This window comes from Diceros bicornis, chromosome 2 (assembly GCF_020826845.1).
Source record: "Diceros bicornis minor isolate mBicDic1 chromosome 2, mDicBic1.mat.cur, whole genome shotgun sequence".
Taxonomy (NCBI): domain Eukaryota; kingdom Metazoa; phylum Chordata; class Mammalia; order Perissodactyla; family Rhinocerotidae; genus Diceros; species Diceros bicornis.
Genome location: NC_080741.1, coordinates 26,644,240 through 26,669,504, shown reverse-complemented (window position 1 = coordinate 26,669,504; position 25,265 = coordinate 26,644,240). Strand labels below are relative to the sequence as shown.

At 37.0% G+C, this 25,265-nt stretch overlaps 1 long non-coding RNA gene across 2 annotated transcripts in view; it reads right to left on the bottom strand.

The window, feature by feature from the left end:
- Positions 1 to 12,635: 12,635 nt before the first annotated feature.
- Positions 12,636 to 25,265, bottom strand: part of LOC131413215 (uncharacterized) — a 102,127-nt gene continuing 89,497 nt past the window's right edge. For both annotated transcript variants that reach the window (XR_009221901.1, XR_009221903.1), the window contains exon 3: positions 12,636 to 12,686. This is a non-coding gene — a long non-coding RNA (uncharacterized LOC131413215). The remainder of the gene's footprint in view (positions 12,687 to 25,265) is intronic.

Genomic DNA, 25,265 nt, shown 5'->3' with positions numbered 1-25,265 from the left:
TGAAGTCTGATGATCTGCCCTCAGGCCAAATCCTGGGGCTCAGCTAGACACTTGCCTTGCTCCATTTCTGACCCTACCTCAGGCTCTCACCCAGATCACTTCACATCTCCCTTCCTTCTATGCCCTGAAAAGTCCCAAACACAAAAAGTTTTTTTAGCTTTAGGTTTCTAATGTATCAAAATAATAACATCATCATCCCCCACTCAGGTGGCCCTTCACAATGTACAGGCTGTTATTTGGGTTCTCCTTGGTGCAGATCCTGAGACCTGGATCCATTTGTAAGTGGTATATTCGGGAGGTTCAGATAACACGGGTAGAGACATGATAAAAGGAATAGAAAGCAGCCAATGGAAGGTGTGCTATTAAGCTGGCTGTGATGGTGTGCAACTCGAGCTAAATCTTTACCTGCACTCTGGAAATTGATACGAAACAGACACATCATAAACATGCAAGCTGAAGTATTAGACAACTGGAATATTTATATACTAGCTCTGAAGAACCAATGGTTGAGAGTTACTCCTGGAGGTGTTCATTTCTCAGCACTCTACCTGTTGCCTATGTGCACACACACGTGAGCACACAGGCAGTGGGCTTTTCCACAGTTCCTCTGCTAAAAAAGGCAGTGTCTATAGAGCTCCAGATACTGGGAGTTTATTGGGTATTGGCCAGAGGACACTGAAAGATACTAGAGTTATGGGTGGGGCACCGACAAGTTCCGCTATCCATGCTTTTTGCATATTTTATTTAATGCTCAAAAAGAATTGTGCCAAGAAGGTAGAATGGACATCATTTTCATCTTGTGAATTAAGTAACTGAGGTTTAGAGAACCCAAGTGACAAACTTAAGGTCATATACTATAATGTATGTACATGAAAGATAGGGCTAGACAATTGCAGAGCATAGGGGAAAAATACAGTCTTCACTTCCCTTTCCTAGAGCTCAGAGTTGCTGGTGTCAGGTAGATCCTTACAGGGAAGAGACTTTTCTCCTTAGCTTTCTAAAGTAGCGCCCGGGACCTGTGAGCCACATGAAGTCCTCAGACTTACTTCAAAGTGCAAAGTGGCAGGAACCATCCCCATTTCTCAGTGATTTACATTTTGCTGCTCAGCTCAATTGATACCACTGAGGAATGACCTATATTTCATTTCTTGCTGACTTTACCTGTAGATTAGGCAGTTTCTATTAAAGTCCTAATGTACCAAAGCAAAGGTAAATGGCTGATCAAGAGATGGGCACATACAGACCAAAGTTTCCCTAGAGTCATTCACCATGAGACATAGTCAAGCTAATGCCTTGAATCTAAAAAAGAGGAAATTCCTAAGCTAATTCAGCACTGAAAATAAAGGAAATGTTCCATATTTTTAACATAGATAAGTGCAATTACAGATCTAAGAAACAAGAATAGAATTACTGAGCAGTCAAAATGTCCTGATAAGGACATTAATTCACTCATTTATTCACTCAGCTTGTCAGTTATAGTTCATCTATTGATACCTATTATGTCCCTGACTCTGTGCTAACCACCAATGCTACAAAAATAAATGTCACTGTCCTTGCTTTTATGGAACTCACACTTTTATAAAAGTGTGGAATGCAAGGAACTTCCTTGGAAGTTGGAAACATTTATGATGCAACATGATGTGGTCTACATAGAATACAGAGTGGTAGGAAATGAAGCTGGAATGACAGATTGGGTCCAGATTGTGAAGGCCTTGAATGTGATGACAGGGATTTGGGATTATCTTAGGTAATAAGGAATCACTGGATTTTACTTTAAAGCAGTGGGATGATTCAAATAGCGGTATCAAGAAAGTGAAGAAAATTATCCCTCCCCCCAAACAATTAAGCAACCTGGTTCTTGAGTACTATTCTCCACTTCAAAGAAATGCCATGTTATTAAAGATGACCTCATGACTATATGGGTCATTTGGTCATAATTTTTGAGTAACTTTGCCCTGTTTGTTTTCTTAGAGGGCACATCCTTTGCTTACTGATATTTCATCCATGAGTCTGGCCCACCTGCAGAGAGCATTCAAAAAATCTGTGGGTAAATGTGGGCAATATTATAGGTTATAGATATTTCCATTGGTTTGTCTCACAGAAATTTTTTTAAAGGAAACTTCTGAGTATGTATTAGAAGAATAATTCCCTTATTCTCTTGGCTTAGTGCAACAATGAAAAATAGGAGATGAGAATGGCTTAGAGGAATAAAAATATCAACAACACAATTACGGAGGTTTCGTTATGTTTCAGGCACTAGGGATGCAATAGTGAGCGCCGTGGGTAGATTCATTCCCATCTTAACCTGAGAATTGGGTAGATGGTGAAGCAGAGCTGCATCATGGAAAGAGCATGAGATTTGGAGACAAAGATGTAGATGCTACATTAACATTGGGAAGAGTGCCTAACTATTCTTGGTTTTAAAACCCTGCTTATAAAATGGAGATAAGATAGTCAACTTTTTTTTTTTTTAGTGAGGAAGGTCAGCCCTGAGCTAACATCCCATGCCAATCTTCCTCTTTTTTTTGGCTGAGGAAGATTGGCCCTGAGCTAACATCTGTGCCCATCTTCCTCTACTTTATATGGGACGCTGCCACAGCATGGTTTGATCAGCAGTGCGTCAGCACGTGCCTGGGATCCGAACCTGTGAACCCCTGGCCACTGAAGCGGAGTGTGCGCACTTAACCGCTGCACCACCGGGCTGGCCCCAAGATAGTCAACTTTTATAACTCCCAATCCCCATCAATCTCTTTCCACTTACCCTGCTCTATTCAAGTATTCATCTATTCTCAAAAATTTATGACACGTTTCTATGTTTGTTGACTTTCTCCCTCATTAAAATATAATTTCCATCAGGGCAGAGATATTATCAGCCTTGGCTACTGTGGTAGGCAGAATAATAGTCTCCCAAAGATGTCCTCTTGTCCTCAAGGAACAAGATGGTTATAGTTTGAAAATGTCTCCCCACAGGTTACTATTAACTACGAAGGCAAAAATAATAACATTACAGTGGAGAAATCTGGCAGAAACTATTTAAACAAGTAACCAAAGATATCATTCACTAGTTTTGGGATAAATCAACATCGTGTGCCTCCTAATGAGAGGCGCTGAGTACACAATATCATTTCTGGGGTATTCCTGCCAAAATGTATATAACATGAATACAATAGTGAAGAAAAATCAGATAAACCCAAATTGAAGAGCATTCTAGACAATAAGTGGCCTGTACAATTTCAAAATATCAGACTGAAGAGATTTTCTGGATGTAGTCTAATGAGAAATGACAAATAAATACAATATGTGATCCTGAATTGGATCATGAACAAAGGGAAAATAGTTATAAAGGATACTATTGGGACAACTGATGAAATTCATATAGTGATTGGAAATTATATGATAATATTGAATCAATATTAAATTCCATGATTTACATAAATGTATTGTGCTAAATAAGAGAATATCCTTGTTCTTAGGAAATACACACTGAAATGTTTAGAGATAAAGGGACATACTTTACCAACTTAGTCTCAAATGGGGCAAAATATATAGAATGTGTGAATGTAGGTAAGTGACATACAAGATTTCTTTTACTAGTCTTGCAACTTTTCTGTATGTTTAAAATTATATCAAAATGTAAAGTTGTAAGCAATAGCAGTAAGTTTAGATTTTATACCTTCCAGAGAGGCTGACAATGCAGGCATTGATGAAGACATGGAAACACTGGAGGCAGTATTCAAATTGCTATAACTGCGTTGGAGAGGAAATTGGTAGTATCTAATAACTACGATGATGTTTATACTTGTGGTAGGCTGAATAACGTCCCCACAAAGATGTCCGTATCCTAATCTCTGGAACATGTTACTTTACTCGGTAAAAGGGAATTTGCGGTGTGATTAAGTTAAAGATCTTGAGATGGTGAAATAATCCTGAGTTATCAGGGTAATCAGGGTAGGCCTAGTATAATCACAAGGGTCCTTTTAACAGGGAGGCAGGAGAGTCAGAGTCAGAGAAGGAGATGTGATGACAGAAGCAGAGAGTCAGAATCAGAGAGACATTTGAAGATACTGCATTGCTGGCTTTGAAGATGGAGGAAAGGGCCATAAGCCAAGGAGTGCAGGCAGCCTCCAGAAGCTAGAAAAGGCAAGCAAATGAATTCTCTCCTAGAGCCTCTGGAGGAAGAAAGTCTCTGCTGATACCTTGATATTAGTCCAGTGAAACCCATTTCAGACTCTGATCTCTAGAACTCGAAGATGATAAATTTGTGTTGTTTAAAGCTACTGAGTTGGTGGTAATTTGTTATAGCAGCAATAGGAAACTAATACCATACCCTATGATCAGTATTTCTATTTTCTATTTCTAGGCTTTAAAGAAAGCCTCATTCATGTGGCCAAGATATCTGGGCATCATTTTTAATAGGAATATTGGGAACAATCAGATGTCCATCAGTAGGAAAACAGATAAATAGTCTAGTCATCTGAAAGAATACCAAATAAATGAATCAGAAAATATGTCAACATGGATAAATCAAAAAAATACAATGTGGAGTGAAAAGAAAAAAAAGATTTGCTCCATGAAATGGAGGTACAATATGAGACCATATATGTAAATTATTAAAACATTAAAAATAGTACGCTGTATTAAAAATATTTATATATGCAAAAATGTATGTTTAAAGTATGAGATCATGTATGAAAAGTATACATATTCAGTTAAATGTCACATCTAGAGGAAAGAGGGGGACTGAGTTGAGGAAGGAATACCCAGATGATTCAACAGAATAAACACAAAAATTGATAAGACATGATTAACAGATATGAACAGTGAGGAGAGAACAGTTAGTAAGAGTGATATTTTTCAACTCAAACAAGTGAATATTTGTTGATAACTATAAGAAAGAGTGGTAATAAAGAAGGAAGAATAGTATGTTTGGGGGAAATATAATAATTTCTGATTTCTAATCTCCAGAGTTTGAGCACTTTCTCTAAGGTATGCACAGGGGGTAATGTAAATATATTTAAGATATTACCACTGTCCTCAAGATGATTATATTCTTGACCAGGAGTAGGCAAAATTATTCTGTAAATGGTCAGATAATAAATATTGTAGACTTTGTAGGTCATATGGTCTCTGTTGCAACCACTCAACTCTGCTATTATTACATGAGAGCAACAATAAACAATACATAAATGAATAGGTGTGGCTGTGTTCTAACAAAATTTTATTTACAAATACAGGCAGCAGGCTGGATTTGGCCCACAAGCTATAATTTGCTGTTTTCTGTTAGACTAAATATTTTATATTTCTTCACGCAACAATGGCTATAGTTTTACTACCCTATTGATTGAAAAAATACAGATGTACATATAAATTTATGGCCCCCTACAACAGTTCCATTCCTCCTCAGGGGCTGAAGATTTAGTTTTGGGGAACCACTGTTATGGTGAAAATAAATTAAGTGCACAAATAATTAAAACACAAAATTGAACATACTAGAAAAGAGGTCTGAACAAAGGTCTCTGGGAACTTACCCAGGAGAATAATCAATAGAGTTTCTGGGGATGCTTAGGATGCGGCTGGATGTGTAGACGCAGGTGAAAATTACATGAGCAAAGGCATGGAGTCCAGAAAACATGTGGTGTGTGAACAAGGAAGAAGAGAACAGGGTTTGTGTTATTGTTGTTGTCTGGTGATGGCAAAGGTTATATGAAGGAGGGTTAAAATGCTCTCAGAATGCAATTTGGAAATCAGGTATTTAAGGGCCTTAAGCTCTAATTCTAATTCTGTGGCTCTGGAACCAGGAATTTCTTACTACCACATAAATCTTAGGATACTCTATTAATTTGCACCATAAGATATTTCTAAATGTTCAACTTGCTGAGAAAATGGTTGAAATTGCTTTCAGGGTGCAGCTTTTTTTTTTTAAAGATCTTTTTTCCATTATTATATTTTCACTTAGAACACTGCAGAAAAATATGTTCATAAACTCCAAGACCTTTTAAGATATCAAATGCATTTTTAAAAACTGATGAATCATAATGAAAATGACCTGAGAGATTTCTCACTCTATCTTTCTGCCAGTTCATTGTTGTTCATATTAATATACTTTGCTGTATGTTATCTACTCTGGTTTAAAAATCCACTAGGGAGGAAACTATTGAATTAATTTGCAATTTCTTCCCTTGACAAGTCATCACTGTGGTCAGATCAGTTTCTGTTATGTTGAGAGTAAATTCTTCTTTCTCTTAACTTTAGCCTATAATTCTTTGCTTTGTTCCTAAGAAAAAAAGTGATTCCTTCCTCATGTTAAAGTTTATTTGATCTTTTTGTATACTTTCCACGTGTAGCTCCATAGTTCGTCATTAAATCATATGATATTATTCAAATCCAGCAATATAAGTATTGCTTTATAAATCAGTCCTCTGGGATTCCCTCCCATAATGCATTATGTTGCACAGGAAAAGCCCAAGGACATCACCAAAGCATTGCCTGCTGTGTTTCTTCTCATTTATTGGAATTTGGTACAAGAAATGGTGTTTGGTATCTGTCTATAAATAACAAATGATTTTAACAGAAATTTAAAATAAAAAAAATAGTTACAGGGGCGGGCCAGGTGGCACAAGCGGTTAAGTGAGCGCGCTCTGCTGCGGTGGCCTGGGGTTCGCAGGTTTGGATCCCAGGCGTGCTACGACACACCACTTGGTAAGCCACGCTGCAGTGGCGTCCCATATAAAGTAGAGGAAGATGGGCACAGATGTTAGCTCAGGGCCACTCTTCCTCAAGAAAAAAAAAGGGGAGGATTGGCATCGGATGTTAGCTCAGGGCTAGTCCTTCTCACACACACACAAAAAATAAATAATAGTTACAACCAAAAAATTATGACTTTTTCAATCTAAAGGCTTATTTGGCGTTGTGTATGCGTGTGTTTGTGTGTTTGTATGTTTGTGTGTGTGTGTGTGTGAATGTGGATGAATTATTGTTTGTCCCAGGACTCTAATTAACTGGAAGAAAACAGTGTTAGCAAGAAGCAATTATTATACGTATTGTGTTTAAGTAGCCAGTGCTTTTATTTAAAAAGAACTACTGAATTTAGGACGTACTTAGGGTTTAATAGTCCTTTGCAGAAGTCAATTAAAAAACAAAATGGGAGTCTTGTAGGAAGAAAGAGAATTGTGAAGGAGAAGGTCAAACTAGGGAACAAAAAGGAGGAAGAGGGATATTTGTGATAATCTTTAGAGCACTGCTTCTCTGAGATTTGCACACTTGATTCCAACTAAATCGCCACTGTCATAACAATTCAACTGTCTCTGAGTTGAATCCCAATTTGTCCATCCTTATTCATGCCTCTGATGTTTTTATGTCTAACATATAGCATCTTTCAATATATTATCATTCTGTGGATGTCTCTTTTATTTTCTCTTTCAGGTCATCACTGATAGAATGCTACTCATGTAAAACACAACCCCATTTGTCTCATGAAAGAATCTTTGTGTTGAGTTGTTTGCCCAAGTGAAACTATGAAAAAAAAAAGTTTAGCCCAATTTGCATCAATTCTTTCAAGTCAAAATGTTTTGAAACACATACTAAGAAATTTCATGGAATCCAAATTCAAAATATAACATACTTATTCCCCTTATTATGTGTTAATTCCATCAACAGAAACAATTAAATAGTTTTGGTTTACCTGTTCTTTATAAACCCAAGCACCTTTTCATTCATGACTCTTTATGAGGTGGATATTTGGAGGATTTCAGTATTTTCAGTATTAGAATTTTTTTCTAATATTTAATTCATAATTAAAAATAAGAAGTTAGCAAACATTGAAATTTCTATTCTAAGCAATTTAAGTAAACGTTCATTATCAACTTTAAGAAAAACATATTAATGGAGATGTAACAGCCAACATCATTTATTTCATTTTGAAGTACTCAAATAGTTGACGTGAACCATGCTATAACTTTACACTTTGTCTCTGTCCATTTTTGTAAGCATCATTCTATGAACTATATGGGCATAAGAAACTCTGTGCTGCGTTCCAAATTTGGGGAAACTGAGGTTAGAGCAATTATGATTTTTCGCTTACATTCATATTTCTACAGATGTACATAATAGATGCACAGCAAATTTTGTTGTCTTTTCCTATCTCTGTATGGCTTTTAATAAAATATGTTTTGTAAAACTGCTTATGTCTTTATTATACATGTTTACTATGAGAGACCATTAGGAAAAAAAAATCCCTACACAGTATCTGAAACTCCAGATACTACCAAGTATCAATATGTTTTTCTTATATGGAGCAATCCCATTTATAATTGCATCAAAAAGAAAACAATACTTAGGAATAAATTTAACCAAGATTGATGGTTGCCAAAGGGGAGGAGGGGGGCAAAATGGGTGAAGAGGGTCAAAAGGTACAAACTTTCAGCTATAAAATAAATGTCGTGGGGATGTAATGTACAGCATGGTGACTATAGTTAATAATACTGCATTGCATATTCGAAAGTTGCCAAGAAAGTATATCTTAAAAGTCCTCATCATATGAAAACAAAAGAAAAATATTTTTGTAACTATGTATGATGAAGGATGTTGACTAGACGTATGTTGTGATTATTTGGCAATGTATACAAATATAGATCATTATGTTGTACATCTGAAACTAATATAATGTTATATATCAATTATATCTCAATAAAACAAACAAAGATTAAATGGAGGAAGACCCACAGAGAGCTAAAGGACCAAATGAACTTTTGCCCAGGGAAGAGAGACAGCATCACTAAATTTTTAAGTATTATTTATATAATTTTGTTACAAAGGTAACACATATGTTAAATCAATAGACAAATATGTATTGAGGATCTATGATATAAAAGACTGTGTGATAGGCATTGTGGGATAGTCCATGTGGTAGACAGAATTCTGAGATGGCCCTCATGATTCCTGCCTGCTGGGGTAGATGCCTCACGTAGTCCCTTTCCCTGAATGTGAGCAGAATATGTAGATATGAGGATATATCAGTCCAGGGATTGTGCAAGTGTAATGATGCTACTAATCAGTTGACTTTGAGTTAATCAAAGTTAACTCACTAGGTCAATAGGAAAGGAGTAGATGAACAGAGAGAAATAGAAAGAAAATGACAGAAGGAATGTTCCTATTCTCATAGAGGTAGCACAAGGTATTTCAAACCTAGGAAATGGAAAGGGAGATAAAAGGGCAGCTGATTGAGAAGAAAACAGGTTGGTCTTCACTTGGGCTCCCAAGGGGCTTTGGAAACATCAGCAGCAGGTTTACTTTAGGAATTTTCTGAGAGTGATTCTAGAGGTAGAACAAATGTCTGCGCACTTTAATATTGATTAAAAAGCTCATTTAGTCCTGCCTTGTCCACTTTGCCATCTTCACCTGACTCCTCCATAGCCAATAGAATAAACAGGTATGTGTTGCTACTTGGCCCTGTCCCTACCATACCATGCTTGGTTTTACTTCCGTACCTTTGCAAACACTCTTTTAGCTCATGGTTAGTCTTCCCCAGCCAGTCTCATCTGCCTCTTAGTCTGTATTTACAAGGAGCTTTCAGTGAACGGAGTGAATATCTCTGTCATAGCATTGATCCCATTGTTTTGTGATTATCTATTACCTTATCTGTCTCCCTCACTCTACTATGGCCTCTTTGAGTTTATGTAACAGGTCTTTAGTCTCTGTACCTTTAGCTTATCAAACATCTGACACATATTAAGGGAATAAGATCTGCTTTTATGAGTGAATTGGCGTGGCCAAACATCCACTTTTAAAAATAGTACAAATCAGGGGCTGGCCCCGTGGTGTAGCGGTTAAGTGCACGCACTCCGCTGCTGGTGGCCCAGGTTCGGATCCAGGGGGCGCACCGATGCACCACTTGTCAGGCCATGCTGTGGCGGCGTCCCACATAACGTAGAGGAAGATGGGCATGGATGTTAGCCCAAGGCCAGTCTTTGTCAGCAAAAAGAGGAGGATTGGCATGGATGTTAGCTCAGGGCTGATCTTCCTCACAAAAAAAAACAAAAAACAAAAAACAAAGAGCACGAATCATTCCACAGTGTCTCCTTCCCTAGAGTTAAAAGACACAGATATTTTACAAAGACTAAAGAAGTAGGTGGGGCAATCCAACAGAGGTCTTGGGAATAAGGGAGTCAGAACTGTATAGAAGGGTCATAATTGGAAATAGGGTCAACTCGCTGTGACTAAAGAAAATCAGAATAGAGAAAAATGTTGCAAAGTCTACAGTAAAAGATTTGCCAAAAATGCTGCAAAGAAATTTTTTTTTTCTAATTTTTTACAGTTTCTCTAGTATATGAAGTGTCAGGCATAAAGTACTATGAATGGCACATGGAAATTTCAGCAGATATTTCTATTGAAATGAAATCCTGCTGTTAGAAAAGGCTCTATTTTGAAATATGACAATGTCTTCTGATCTCTTTTCCCTTGTTCTTCATTATGGAGTACATTTTCAGGATAATAGGACGTGTCTCTTTTAGTAGCACATCTGTTCCTGCTCCATTGTCTTCACTTGAAATCATCATTTCCTCTTTGGGAATGTACTATTGGCGGCAAGTAGAGATGATTATGATGTGATAAACAGAAACGATGACTTCAGGTGGGTAATAATAGTTAAGAAACCCAGGTTTTTGCTTTCAAGTAAATTCCTCTGCTGATTAAAATGAGGAAGAAGGAAACCAAAGTATGTGCAATGTCTGAGCAGAATGGCCTCAGAATTGAAAGGCTTCTCTTGGTCAGATCATCTCTGGTTTAAGGTTATCTGTTCCTTATGGTTTATGTCACAAGTCTTGTGGCTAAATACATTTGTTATTGTCACATATACGTATAATGTGTGTGTATTATTATACTATAATAATATAATATATGTTATATATAATCACATATAATATATATTTATATATATGAAATGACTTCCAGTTTATTATAGAGAATATAAGGAGTAGAAACTTTCTTTGGAACAGACTCGGATTGAATCCTGGCTGCAACACTGTTTTGTGACTTTGGGCATATTACTTAACCACTTTGAGCCTCAGTGCCTGCTTCAGTAAAACGTCAGATGAAAACATCAGCTTCTTTGTTCTGCAAACTTTACATAATATTTTTAAAATGTATTTTAAAATGCATTTCTGACCCATGAAAGTGTTCAATCTATGGCAGTTATTATTATTCTGTGAAAAATCATCCCCAAACCTCCTGCGACAGCTCTGTGTCTTTAGTTTCTGGTTTCTAGGGTTTAGTGTTGTCTTTGCCAGTGTTTGTCTCAGGTCTCTCAGTTCTGATGGCAGATTTTTCCTTTCAGCCTGGGTAATCCAGCCTCCATTTTCCTATCTGCTTATTCTTGTCTGCCCAAACATTGGATTCCACCTAATTTAGTTTCTAAAAAATAGCATTTTAAATGTTTGAAAAACTGATAGACTCTTCTTAAGTAAAAATGTTTATGGAACCCTAATTTTGACTAACTTTCTAAATATATATTATGAATATATAAATATTTAACAAATATCACTTAATATTTATTATTATGTTTCTTAAATATACATGCACATAAAATTAGGTATAGATTCTTTGTGCTTAAAGCTATTTATAATTATAAATAACTACAAAAATTAATAAATTAATGATAAAAATTCTACCAAATTAAAAAAAGGAAATATAAACATTATCCTGACTTTTAACACCCATACATTAATTTTGCCAATTGATTTTTAAATCTTAGGAAAATGGAATTATAAGATGTGTACTCTTTTACACCTGGTTTCCTTTGCCAAATATTATGTTTGTGAGATCTAGCCATTTGTCACTAGGATGAATGAATTCTGACCATTCTGTCTTCTCTCATTGTTATTAGTTCACAGTTGTTAATATCACAGAAAGGGATCTGTTATTGAGCATTGTGGTGGATGTTGTAATGTACCATGAACATTCTGCTTCAGGAGTGAAGGACTTACTCTCCCAGCTGCTGGCAGTGCTGTGAATAGAAAGCCCTAGCTGACAGCCCCCATGGGGATTGTTTAGCTGAGGAAAGCTGCACTTCCCCTAATTGGAGTGGTCTGTATTCAATGACCGACACGGAGCTTTCCCCTCATCCTAACTCAGCACAACACTGAAGGATTATTGGAGCTCCAGATCTCCCTGTGGCATAAGCTGAGGCCTCCATTGAGAATATGTTGCAGCCCAATTTCTTCTTCTGCACAATCCTGCTTCCTTCCCTTTCCTTCCAAGAGTATTCCCTATTCAGCCTCCTGCATGCCAATCTGACCCTTAGAGTTAGCTTCCTTCAGCTTCCAAGCTGCCATAGTCATGGTCAGGTAACCTGGGACAGTGAGAAAAAGGTTTTGCTCTTTTGGTTTCCAAGCACTTCGATGCTTCCGTGCCACCTGGTTACCTAGAGTAATTGGCCTATGTTAAATGAAGAGCAGTCATCCTTCAAAAAGGTAAGTAGAGTGTTGAGCTGACTGATCGCAAATATTGACAGAAATTCACTCTAGGCAGAGGTAGAGGAGGCAGGAACCCATGATAGTTTTTCTTCCTGGAAAGGGGAAAAAGTATACTTACTTGTATTCACTTTTGGTAGACATGGACTCACCTACTTACAGCTTTAATGTTACCCCCTTATTCTGGACTGAATTGTGTCCTCCCAAATCCATATGTTGAAGCTGTCAAAGATAAACATGGCAGACATTAGTTAAAGTGATGAAAACAGATTTTACTCAGTAACTACTGAGAGCAGGGAAGAGAGCTGAGCGCCAATGGAATTTGTGGAGAGGTGACTGGGTGCTTTAAAGGAAGAAGGAGGGAGAGGGAGAGCCAGGGCTCAGTAGAGTCAGAGAAGTGAAAAATTACAAACAGTTGGCCAGTGTAAATGAATGGTCAGCTGTGTTTGCAAGCTGGCGAGTATCGAAGTTAGGATTCTGTCCTCCCACAAAGACTGGAAGACATTGACTCTGTCCTTCCTGATGATTACCTTCCAAAGGAATGGCTCTCAGGTCCTTGAGAAAGACACATATTGTAAGAGCTACATATTCACAATTATAAGCACTTCTTAGTAAATGCTCTAAGAAAGAGAGGTCAGGGGTCTATCCTCCAGTGTTGCCTAGAACAAACAGTATATTCTCCAGACAGTGTTTTCTCAGGCAGGCATTTTAATGGGGGCTCTGGGGTCATCCCGGAGACATGGCTCCTGCCACTAGAAGCCATGCTAGAGTTTGGTCAAGTCTCTGAGTGCAAGGGTTTGGACAGAGCTGTTATGTGCTGAAAGTTCTGCAGTTTTCAAAGCACTGACACTTGACTATATTTGGAGATAATGGCTTTAGGAGGTAATTAAGGTAAAATGAGGTCATCTGGGTGGGCCCTTAATCCAATAGAGTTAGCATCCTTGTAAGAAGAGGAAGAGACTCCAGAGATCTCTCTCTCCACAAGCACAAAGCCTTTTCCAAGCCAGAAAGAGAGTCCTCACCAGAAACTGAGTCAGCTGGTACCTTGATCTTGGACTTCCAGCCTCCAGAACTGTGAAAAAATAAATTTCTGTTGTTTAAGCCACCCAGTCTGTGGTATTTTGGTATAGCAGCTCTAGCAGACTAATATACCTCTGTACACACAACATTTGAAATCATTTTAGATATCAGTTTTAATATACTGTGATAATACATTTGCATGAGTATATACACAGATATGTTTTTATCTAGAAACCACAAAAATAGTTTTTTTTTTTAAATTAAGGATGTTTACTAGATATGCTAATTTCAGTCTCCCTCTGGGACTAAAAATTTGTTTATAGTTAAGCAGCATTTATACTAACTTCAAAAACTAAAGGCATTGCCAAAAGATGAAATGCGAATCGCTTTTAATACCACCTAGTGGACCGAATTAGAATGTTTTTCATGACAAAATATTGCTGTATTTGGATGCATTAACCCCTCAAATATAATTGATTAAAAGTATGCAGAAACTAAAAGAATGAATGTAAGGTATCCACAATAGTGCCTGGAACACAGTAGACATCCAATCAACGGTAGTTTTCTTCCTCCACCCCCACTGTTTATCATATTGCTACACAAATACACATGTACACACACACATCTCTTTGCCTTTTGAGGCTTTCATTATCCTTGACCATAATTGCATAGAACTGTTTTATTTTATGTTTAATACAATAATTTACAAACAGAAGTGATATGTCTCATCATCTGATAGATATTATCAAATGATTAACAAACTGAAATAATGATATATCAACATCATTATTATAAAAAGTGTAGATCTGAGCATGATAATCTATAATAGAAAATGATAGTCCCACTTTATATTTTTTATTAAAATCCTGAATATATTTCCTAATCCAGGATAGTGTACAAAATTATATCAAATGAAGAACTGGGATTTACTGCTCTAGTTATTTGTGATCATGCTTGCCAACAGACTGTTTGTTCTTTAGAAAGTCTTTGTAAATTTCCATCACTTTTTATCAGTATCTAGACTCACCATTTCTACAATTTTGAAAGGAAAGTGACCAAGACTACATTAATTGATCCTCGGTGTTTTTCCTGATTTAAAAGCATTATATATATGAGATAAATGTTAGCATAAAATAATACAGAAAAGTTAGCTTACAGTGTGTGTTTGAATTGGCCTGTACAGCAATGAGCAATGGGTGGAAAATAAGACTAAAAACAATATTCCAATTGTACAATAAAATGATATATTTAGTCTGTGAAGACTCCTTCAGGAAGAAGGTTGCATTGTTTTGCTACATCCAGAAATAATTTAGGAAACAAAAAAATGAATGATTTCCCTTGGGATGACGTCTGACACAAATGCATAGATCACCCAAAACCCACACGATTTTACTGAATAATGTGTCATGATTCTTCTTTCTTTGAGCTTCTTGTATGTCACAGAGCTTCAGCCCTTCAGTACTTATGGGACTTAAGCATCTATCTCAATAGTTTCTGTCAATTTCTACTTAAATTTAGTTAGAGTCTCTCTTAGTCAGTTCTGGCTGCTATAACAAAATACCATAGACTGGGTAGCTTATAAACAACAAATTTATTTCTCACAATTCTGGGCTCTGAGATCAAGGTGCTAGCATGGTTGGGTTCTGGTGAGGGCACTCTTTTGGGTTGTAGACTGCCTTCTTCTCACTGCGCCCTCATGCGGCAGAAGGGGTGAGGGAACACTCTGGGTCTATTTTATAAGGACACTAATTCCATTCATGAGGACTCTGTGCGGTCATGACCTAATCACCTCTCAAGGGGCTCACCTCCAAATACCATCACATTGGAAATTAGGTTTCAACATATGACTTTTGGGAAGACACAATCATTCAGTCTATAGCAGAGTCCATATCAAATGGACATTTAAAAAATTTTTTTCCTCTGGTCAGTGAAAAACACTTCAAAAAGATACTTTTAGATAAACATGGTTGTTTAAGCAAAGTTAGGCACACCCTGTAATAGAATTAAATATAAAATCTGGCTAAGAGATCAAGAAGAGCCCGCTGTTGCTTGATGATCCCAAACGCAGTAGGAATTCATTCCCACCACCCCTACTGTCAGTTCCTACCAAACAAAGAAGCAGCTCATTTTATTGAGTTACATTTTGGAAATCTAATTAGACCATTTTACTAGTGGGAAAGATGATCGTACATTACAAGGTCATGCACATAGACATGGATGTAATTCTTTCCTCCGTATTCTCCCTCCATTCTCTGGTCCCCTAGATGCCAAAGCAGGAAGCTATTCTAGGGCCTGCTCTGAGAGAAGTTAGGGATCGCTCTGGAGCTCAGATTTTGCCTCTTCTGTTTATGCTGCACTATCAGTTAAGACAGTCTAGGCTGTCCTTGAAATATTTCTGTTTCTCACAGAATACTGTGGCTTGGTAATCAATCAGCCTCTGAAAGCTGGCTTATGGCAGAATTGAGACACAAGAGGAGGGAAATACTCTTGGAGGCTTTGGGTTAGCTCACAAATTCCACCTCACTTTTCCAGAATGCTTTGCATTGCAGTTGTGGGCACAAGCCCAGTAAACAATAAAATCAGCCTTTAATTTCCACTTGTAATTTTTTTTTGTTTACAAATTTCCCTTGGGATCTTCAAAGGCAGGCATGGACATGTTTTGGGCAGTATTTAGCAACCTGGGTCTCCCGATAACAGTAGAATATTAATATTATTAATACTTGAGCATTACTTTAGATTTGATTAAATATAAATGTGGTGTTCATATATATATTATATATATAATATATATGTATATATGTGTGTGTGTGTGTGTGTGTGTATGTATATATACTGCTCCTAGCACTAATTTTAGAAACATTTGTCATAGACTAGAGATGGAAATTTCTACATTGATATTTAGAAATAGTACTGCTTTCTCTATAATTCTACTTTGGAATATCCGTTAATGATATTACGGAATAAAAACTAGGCCTGGACAACTGGGCTCTCATTTGAAATTTGTTGGTGACTTATTGGATGACTCAACGTTTCCATCTGTAAAATGGAACAGATCTTGCTCAGATACTTCATGGGGTTGCAGTATCATTCATTGAATCATTCATTCACTCAATAACTGTATTTATTGAGTGTGTATTATGCGACATGATTATTTTAAACTAGTGGTTCCGTAATAAAATGTATAAAAAGACTCTGCTTGCAGAGGGTATAAATATTTGTGAAGGCATTTTGACAGATGTTCAGTTCTACTTAAATATAAATATCATGATTTTAAATGTTATGGCCTGGCCGTAAGGAAGTACACACTCTGACTCAGAAACCACACATCTAGGGATATTTTCTCAAGGACATTTTGAAGAAGGACAAGGTAAACGCACAACTACTTCTTGAACTCCTATTGTATTCTAGCCAGTGCTGTCCAATAAAATATTCTTTACCTGTACTGTTGAATATGGTAACCACTAGTCACATGGGGCTATTGAACACTTGAAATGTAGTGTGCAACTGAGGAACTAAATTTTTAATTTTATTTCATTTTAATTAATTTAAACTTAAATTTAAGTAGTTGTATATGGCTAGTGACTACCATCTTGTACTGCACAGTATAATCCATATTAAGCAATTTATAGGAAGTATCTTATTTAATTATTATTAACTTTAATTAAATAATAAAAATATACTTAATATACTTAATAATTAATTAACTTTACAATCTTACTATTAATTTTATTCTACAGAGGTGAAAACTGTAGTTCAGGGAAGTTAAATAACTTGCCAAGGTCACCTACTCCATAAGTGGTAGAACTGAAATTTCAGGCCAGGTAGGATTACGCTCTTGCTCGTGATCGGCTAGGTGGCTTCCTCCTATGCTATACCGACTTCCAATCGTAGGAAAATTGTTACATATACTTGGGGCCAGTGACAGATGAAAACTATGAAGCTATTAAGTGAAAATTATTAAAATAATGTAGAAAAAGGGAAAAAATTTATGACAAATGAAAATAGCAGAATGCAAAAGAATATAAACTTTAGAATTATAATTGTGTAAAAATATGAACAAGTTAATAGCAATATGTGAATTTGGACGCAGACTCCTTTTTTAGTGATAAAAGTATGGATACATTTTAAGTGTCTTTACTGTTGTTAACTTTTACTAGTTTTAATTTTGTTTTTGTTGGTCCTTTTATGCTGAACAAGTATCAACACTGGGGTATGTGGAGACAAGTGGTGATATTTGTTTGACTATCCTTCAAATTAGGAACATCATAGGATTGACTAGGAGTTTGCAAACACTGGTGCAAGGCTATCCTATAGCTCTTTCTATTTTCCTTGCTGACAAATCCTCAAATTTCTTCAAAAGGAAAACTGCATTCAACCCCATGTAATTAAACATGCTTTATTCAAGCCAGTTATGACTGTCTCATTCTTCTTTATCATATTCTCACTTTCCTAGCCGCCTCTGTACCCAGAGATGGCCATATTATCTGATTTTAGCTAATTGGACATAAAAAAAGATTACTTGGGAAATCAAAAAAAGATTTTACTTCTTAATAAAAGGGATGCCCCTTTTCTATTCCCTTTCTCCCTTTCTGTTTGGAATGTGCTGTGGTGATGTCCTGCTTCCTTGGAGCTGCAGCTGCCATTTTGTGCCCATGAGGGAAGGACTAGAGAAGAACAAAAAGACTCACATCCCTGATATAATTGAGATTCTGTTAAAAAAAAAAGAGAGATACACCTCCATAATTTGTATGTAATTTTTCTTTTTTAAGTCACTTTTTGTTGAGTGTTCTGTTACCTGCAGCTTAAAACTTTCCTAATAGATCCAAAGTCCTTGCCTCATAAGCTGTGCTTTCCATTGTATGGAAGATACATGAAGTCAGGAGGCTGAGAATTAGCTTACCTCTGTGGTAGGGGCTTTCCATAAATCTCCATAAAAGATAGAGTCTCCATATAAACCATCAGACCACAGCTGAAAAGACTTGCTAACCAGCACAGTTAAAATCTATAAAGCAGCAAGGACCTAAAAGATCCACGAATTTCTATTTTTAAATTCTGTTTCTCTAACATGAATATATTAAAGTTGCTGAAATCTTTCTACAGATGATGTTTGGGCTAGCATTTCTGTAAGTGGAAGAGATTATCTTTTGCTTACAATTTGTCACTTCTAACTGACTGTAGATCACAGCAGTTTAGAAGCTTAACCCTTTTAAGTTAGGCTTTCTTCCAGCATTACAAAAATCCTTTCAGCAGGCTGATAAAAATAGCAGCAGCAAAGCAATTAGGTGTAATCCCAAACATCTGCAGTCCAAGCCAGACCAATAAATGCTTTCTCCCATTTTAGTTACACACAACTCAAAATTCTCATTTAAGGTCCTGACAAAGTGAAAAGAATAGAAGTTCCCTCAAATAATACACATTGAAATTCAACTCTAAATCCTCCCATCCAATTCTCATGGCAAATATTGGCCATAAATGTCAGTGAAACTTAGTGCAATAAACTTATTTTGTGTCTGGATTTATAGGCACAAAATAACCAAAAATTGGATTTCAGTTCAATTTAAGACACATTTCACAAATGCCTACTAGTCCTAAGTGCTCTCAAAAGTTGGACGTAAAGATAGGCCCTCAACTATCCCACAGTCTAGAGGCAGGTTGCAATCTTTTTTCTCTGCTACCACACACACTGTTTTATCATGGATTCATTATATCATAGACATTACCATTTGAAGAAATCTATCGTAAGACATATTCTCATTGGAAATGAGTCTCTAAACAGTCAGTTAATTTCTGAGGTACTATTAAATAAACAGTCCATAGGAATTTGGTTAACTTCCAAGGCATAAAGTGGAGAATTTTCTGACCTGAGTCAGTGGAATACAATCTAAATTAACAGCAATAATAATGATGAGGCAGCTTAGGTTTTATTATATCCTACGATGTATTGGAATTTTACAAATATCTATAATGTCATTTTCTTTGGCTAAATATCCACATAATCTTATCCCTCTGCCCATTCAAACAAACAGTTTTTGATTGTCAGCTAACTTTCTGCTTACAAAAGTTAAACAAGTAGAGGCTGGCCCCATGGCATAGCGGTTAAGTTTGTGTGCTCTGCTTTGGTGGCCTGGGTTTGCAGATTTGCATCCTGGGCGCAGGCCTACACTACTCATCAGCCATGCTGTAGTGGCAATCCACATACAAATAGAGGAAGACTAGCACAGATGTTACCTCAGGATGAATTGTCCTCAGAAAAAAAAAAAAAAAAAGTTAAGCAAGTAAATTATCTTTGGGGCACTAATTGTGTTTTGTGAGATTTTTGAGGCTCTTCCTTGAGCTAGTTATAAAGAAACCCACACAGGTGCACGCTCTCTCTGTCCTCGCCACCAAAAAAAGGAAGAAGCTACAAGTTCTCTATTTCATAAAGGTCAATAATGACTCCCAAGTGACAGTTCTGTGTCTCTGGGAAACAGGTGCCAAAAGGGAAATAGAAGTGCAAGAGAGTGATTGGAGGTAATTCCTGTGAGAAAGAGAAAGAAAGCAAAAGTAGGCAGAGAAAGACTTCTCATCATGATGCTGGTCTCACACCTGTAAAGGAAGAGGAAGGAAGCAGGATTGGGTAGGAAGACCCTCATGCTGCAGTGGAGCTCTGAGAAAGTCTCAGCCAGCCCACCATGTAGTTTCAGTGCAAAGATTGCCCATAATGGAGAGCCAAAATGACCAGAAATGGGGAGCCCTTGAGTCCCCACCATGATCAGTCGCTGGCTAGAGACTGCCTAGAAAGTGTGTGGCCGACTTGAAAGCTGAGACAGACCTTAAAGTGCTGGGGTTTCAGCTAGTGCACTCCTTGCAGCGGATTCTCTTTTGAAAGGAGACAAAAGCAGCTCACCTCCATGGCTGTAATAATGAATTGGTAATAACTTTTTTGTTTTGTTTTGTTTTGTGAGGATGATCAGCCCTGAGCTAACATCCATGCCAATCCTCTTCTTTTTGCTGTGGAAGAACGGCCCTGAGCTAACACCTATTGCCAATCCTCATCCTTTTTTCCCCTTTTTCTCCCCAAAACCCCAGTAGATAGCTGTATGTCATAGTTGCACATCCTTCTAGTTGCTGTATGTGGGATACCGCCTCAGCATGGCCCGACAAGGGGTGCTTTGTTGCCCGCCTGGGATCCAAACCCGGGCCGCCAGTAGCGGAGCACGCACACTTAACCGCTAAACCACGGGGCCGGCCCCATAATAATGAATTTGTAATAATTTTTAACAGTTTTTCTTTAGATACTTGGCAGTTTTCCAATAGAGCTCTGTCCACATAATTTCATTTAGTGCAATATATTTCATTCAATGCAATTATCCAAATGATACCTTAATGAACTGGTACCACTGCTTTTTAGGACCACCTTCTATCACAATGAGCACCATGGAGAGATCTATCTGTCATTAACCAGCTGAGGCTGCCATTTTATTTCTGGAATACATTTGGGAATCAAAAATCTTACATACAAAATATAGAGCTGAGTTCCGACCATGTAACTCCAGACCTGAAGTGGAACCAGAGGGTCGAACAATATCGATGGGACATGGTGACATTGTTTACTTTTTCCCAATCTTTCTTTTGGATCTTTCATTCTCCATGTTGGTTCGAGGTTCTGCCAGTCACTTCACTAGGTTGGACATCATTCAAACTCTAAGGCCTGAGATGAGATGGAGGGTTGGATGTGGAACAGCCCAAAAATATAAAATTTCCTCTATACTGGGTCACAGGACCGTTTTTTAGATAGTATTCACCAAGTTTTATCTGCTCACTATAAGAATTATTCTTTTTATGATTGTCTTTATCTATTTGGTACTATCTTACTATAAAATTGAGTTGTTACATCTTTAATTTTTTTGATTACCTTCACTTTTAAATCAATCAATAGACTAAGAAAAAATTCAATTTCTTTTAATACAAACCTAAGCAGAAATGAACAAACTTGAAATTACAAACTAAACTTATAAATAGTAGGCTATAACCATATTTAAATTTAGTATTCAATACCACGTGATACTAAAATAATAATTAAATATCTATTTGAAAAGGCAGCTAATATTATGCCATTGAGTAGAAATAATAAAGATTATCAATTTTTATTATCTTAAGAAGTGAGATGTCAATAACTGTAGCCAAAAATAAAATATCTTCTGTAGGTTTGATAATTTTATAAAAAGTATATGCATGATGTCAGAAATAGTATTACAATGACCTCATTGGACAGGCTGCATTCTCATTGGGAGACTCGACTAGAGAAGAATCTACTTCCAAGCCCACGCAGATTGTTGGCAGAATTGATTTCCACCCAGTTGTAGGACTGAGGACCCCAGCTTTTTGCTGCCTGTCAGGGGGAGGTTGCCCTTAGGTCCCAGAGTACATCTGAAGTTCCTAATGGCTGCCTACAGTTCTTTGCTACATGGTCTTCTCTAACATGGCTGCTTATTTTATCAAGCCTGCAAGGAGAATCTCTAGCTCCCATTTGCTAGCAAAACTGAATCTTATATAACATAATGTCATCACAGGAGTGATACCCTATCACCTTTGCCACATAACCTAAATTAATTATAGGAGTGACATGCCATATTCAGTTGGTTAGAAGCAAGTCACCTCTGAATTTTTCAAAAATTGTTTATTTAATATTTTCAAACTTGATGTAGTTAATACGTGTTATGAATTATAGCAATTAATTGAACACTCATGAACCCACCACTAACTTGACAACTAAAATATTACCAAATACCAGTGAAAATCCAGTGTGCAACTATTGCCTAACGCTACCGCTACCCTTCTACATTACCCCAGAGGTAATCTCTATCTTAACTTTTATGTTTGTCATTCCATAATTTATTTAAGTAGTTTTACCCCATGTGTATTTCTAAATAGCATATTGTTTATGTTTACTTGTTTTTGACCTTTAGAAAAATTGTATCATACGCTATCATACCATATACTATATATATGGTATGATACAATTTTTGTGTATTTCTGTATATATATTGTTTAAATTGATTTTTTCAGGCAAACATTCCAAGCATTTTCAATTCTGGCTCTGTAACTTAGGCTGGGAGAAAATCTCGCTCATGAGCATCAAGAGTTGAACAAGAACGTTCACAGCAGAATTGTCTTGAACAGCAAAAAACAAAACAAAGCACGTGTGCATGCACGCAAACTCAAAACACAAAACAAACAAAAAACGACTGGAAGAGACTCAAGTGTCTGTTTTTCTCTTTCCTTTATTTTTAGCTTTGCTATTTCCTGTTTGGATTTCCATTTTTTTTTCCTTAAAATTCATGACATTATATCATGTTATATTAACATGAGTTTAGGCATAGTAATACAGATTTCAAAACATGTCAGATTTCATATGAATGATTGATAGATATATAAGATACAGGATCAGGAACAAATGAGAGAATTGGTTAAAGGTAATAAAGGTATAGTGGAAAAGTGAGACTTGGAATAAGAATTTATGGGCGAGCAGTCACAGCCAGGGGATTTGAGGAAGTCCCCTGAGTCTCATTTTCCTCATCTGGAATATGGGGATAAGGTATAAATAATAACATTCATGCCTGATTCCACAGAGTTAGTTTGAGAATCAAATACATTGCCATATGTGAATGAGCCCTTAAACTCTTGAGTTCTGTATTAAATATGTAAAATTGCTTTCTCTTTGAAGAAATGTACAGTAAGAAAAGAAGTGTTCTGATATTAAATTAGCAGAAGCAAAGAACACCAATGGGAAACACCAGCCCCGGAAATTTAAGTTAGAGATATTATTGTTCCAACAAGTTGGAGAGAACATTTCAAGTTATGAGACTGCAGCTAACAATCCACTAGACTGGGATTGCAAAACAGGGAAGGAAAAGTAATTTCTGGCTGAATGATAGGATAATAAATTCACTCATGTTTGGAAAATAGGCCACAGTCAGAGATATGTTACTTCACTTCAGAAAGCACACAGAGGGTAAGGCCAAATTAGCAAGCTTTTTGTTATACCAATTGTGGAAATGGAGCAGAGATTGAATAAAGGATTGAAAGATATAAAAGATGTAAATATCTCTCACAAGGGTGTTGTGATATTGGAGAAGAAATGAGGGATGCTAGTTATTTAGCCTTGCTATGTGCTTGCTCTTGCTAAGCACTTCCTCCCAGGAATCCATTCATTAAAGTGATTAACAGTTGTTGTTGCAATAAACAAATTTCTAGATTTCAGTGATTTAACACAGTCCTGTGCAGGTTAGGATATCTTCCTCCACCTTTCAGTTACACTGTATAAACCAGATGCACTTCAAACTGCATGGCAATGTAAGAAAGGGTTAGACGCATCAACTAGACCTTGTGTGTTATTATAGAAGTGACGCACATTAGTTCTGCTCACAGTCTATTGGCTGTATCTAATCATACAGACCCAACCTAATTGCAAACGTGTCTGGGAAATGAGTAGAGTGCATACAAATATTTGGTGATTGTAGGTCATATTTCTAGAATCAGTATATCCCTTTGTTCCTTTCTTCAAATACAGTACATATACTCAAACTCTCCCACAGAGAGACAACAAGAAGTCCCACACAGACACCGCATCCTCAACATCTAGAGTCCCTGGGTGTGGATCAGTAGTTTTTCCATCAGAATGGGTATAGAACATCACCTTCTTGAGATTGCTGAATAACAAGGCCAGTTATCTTACTCTCCACACCAATGCCGAAATAGGATAACTACAATACACTCTTTTTTTGGAAGGAGAAGAATGGGAGACATACAGTAGTTGCTGGAACATAACAAGTCTAAATCCCACTAGGAAAATATTATAAGGAACCCTACTCTGGGGATTGGGGAGGTAGTCCCTTGATTAGGTCCTGACTCTTCTCTCTTAAAAGTTATCTATTTTCCCTTGGCTCTGTCCTCTTCCTCATCCATTTTTTTCCTTAGCCATAATCTGCTCTGGGCTTTGTGGAGTATGACCATTTTGGGTTGTACAACCATCTCGGCTCACTTTCTGCTCTCAGGAGGTTAGAGTCCCACGGGCCTTTTTAAAAATCTTAAACAGCCAAAAGGAACCTGGGAAATCTAGGGGAGCACATGGATATTTGTTAAACAAATGCCTCAGGTACAAAGAATTTATGAACTAGGATAGAATGTGGAAAATGCAGTCAAATATCTATAATATAAAGTGTAACTAAACAAAGTATCCTGGGCATTCAAAGAAAGAGGGGAAATCAATCCAAATGGAAATATTGAGCTTAGTAGATTGGTCTGTAATACCACAACCTGCCCTCCTATCTCTTGCCTCCTTCCACAAATTGTGCACCAGAACTACCCTAATTGCAGTTTCTCATAGTTACTGCTCATTGCTATTTTGTCTCTTTCTGTGATTTTGCATAGGTTACTTCTTCTGCTTAGACTTTTCTCTTCCATTGACCACCTGACTAATTCCTACTCATCCTGCAAAACTCATCTCAAGTGAAAACTCCTCAATGAAGCCCATTTCTGATTGACCAAGAAAGATCTAACTATTCCCTCCTTTGTTCCTCTGTAGGATTTTGATGAGTGGTGTAGGTCCGCACCAGGGATCTGAACCCGTGAACCAGGGCTGCCAAAGCTGAGTGTGCCGAACTTAACCACTAAGCCATGGGGCCAGCCCCTCTCCATACCTTTTTAGCTGAACATAGTTGCTTCCTGTTTTTCCTTTATAAATAACATACCAATATGTGCTTGGGATCCCCTAGTGCAGCTAATCACAAATCTCATCAA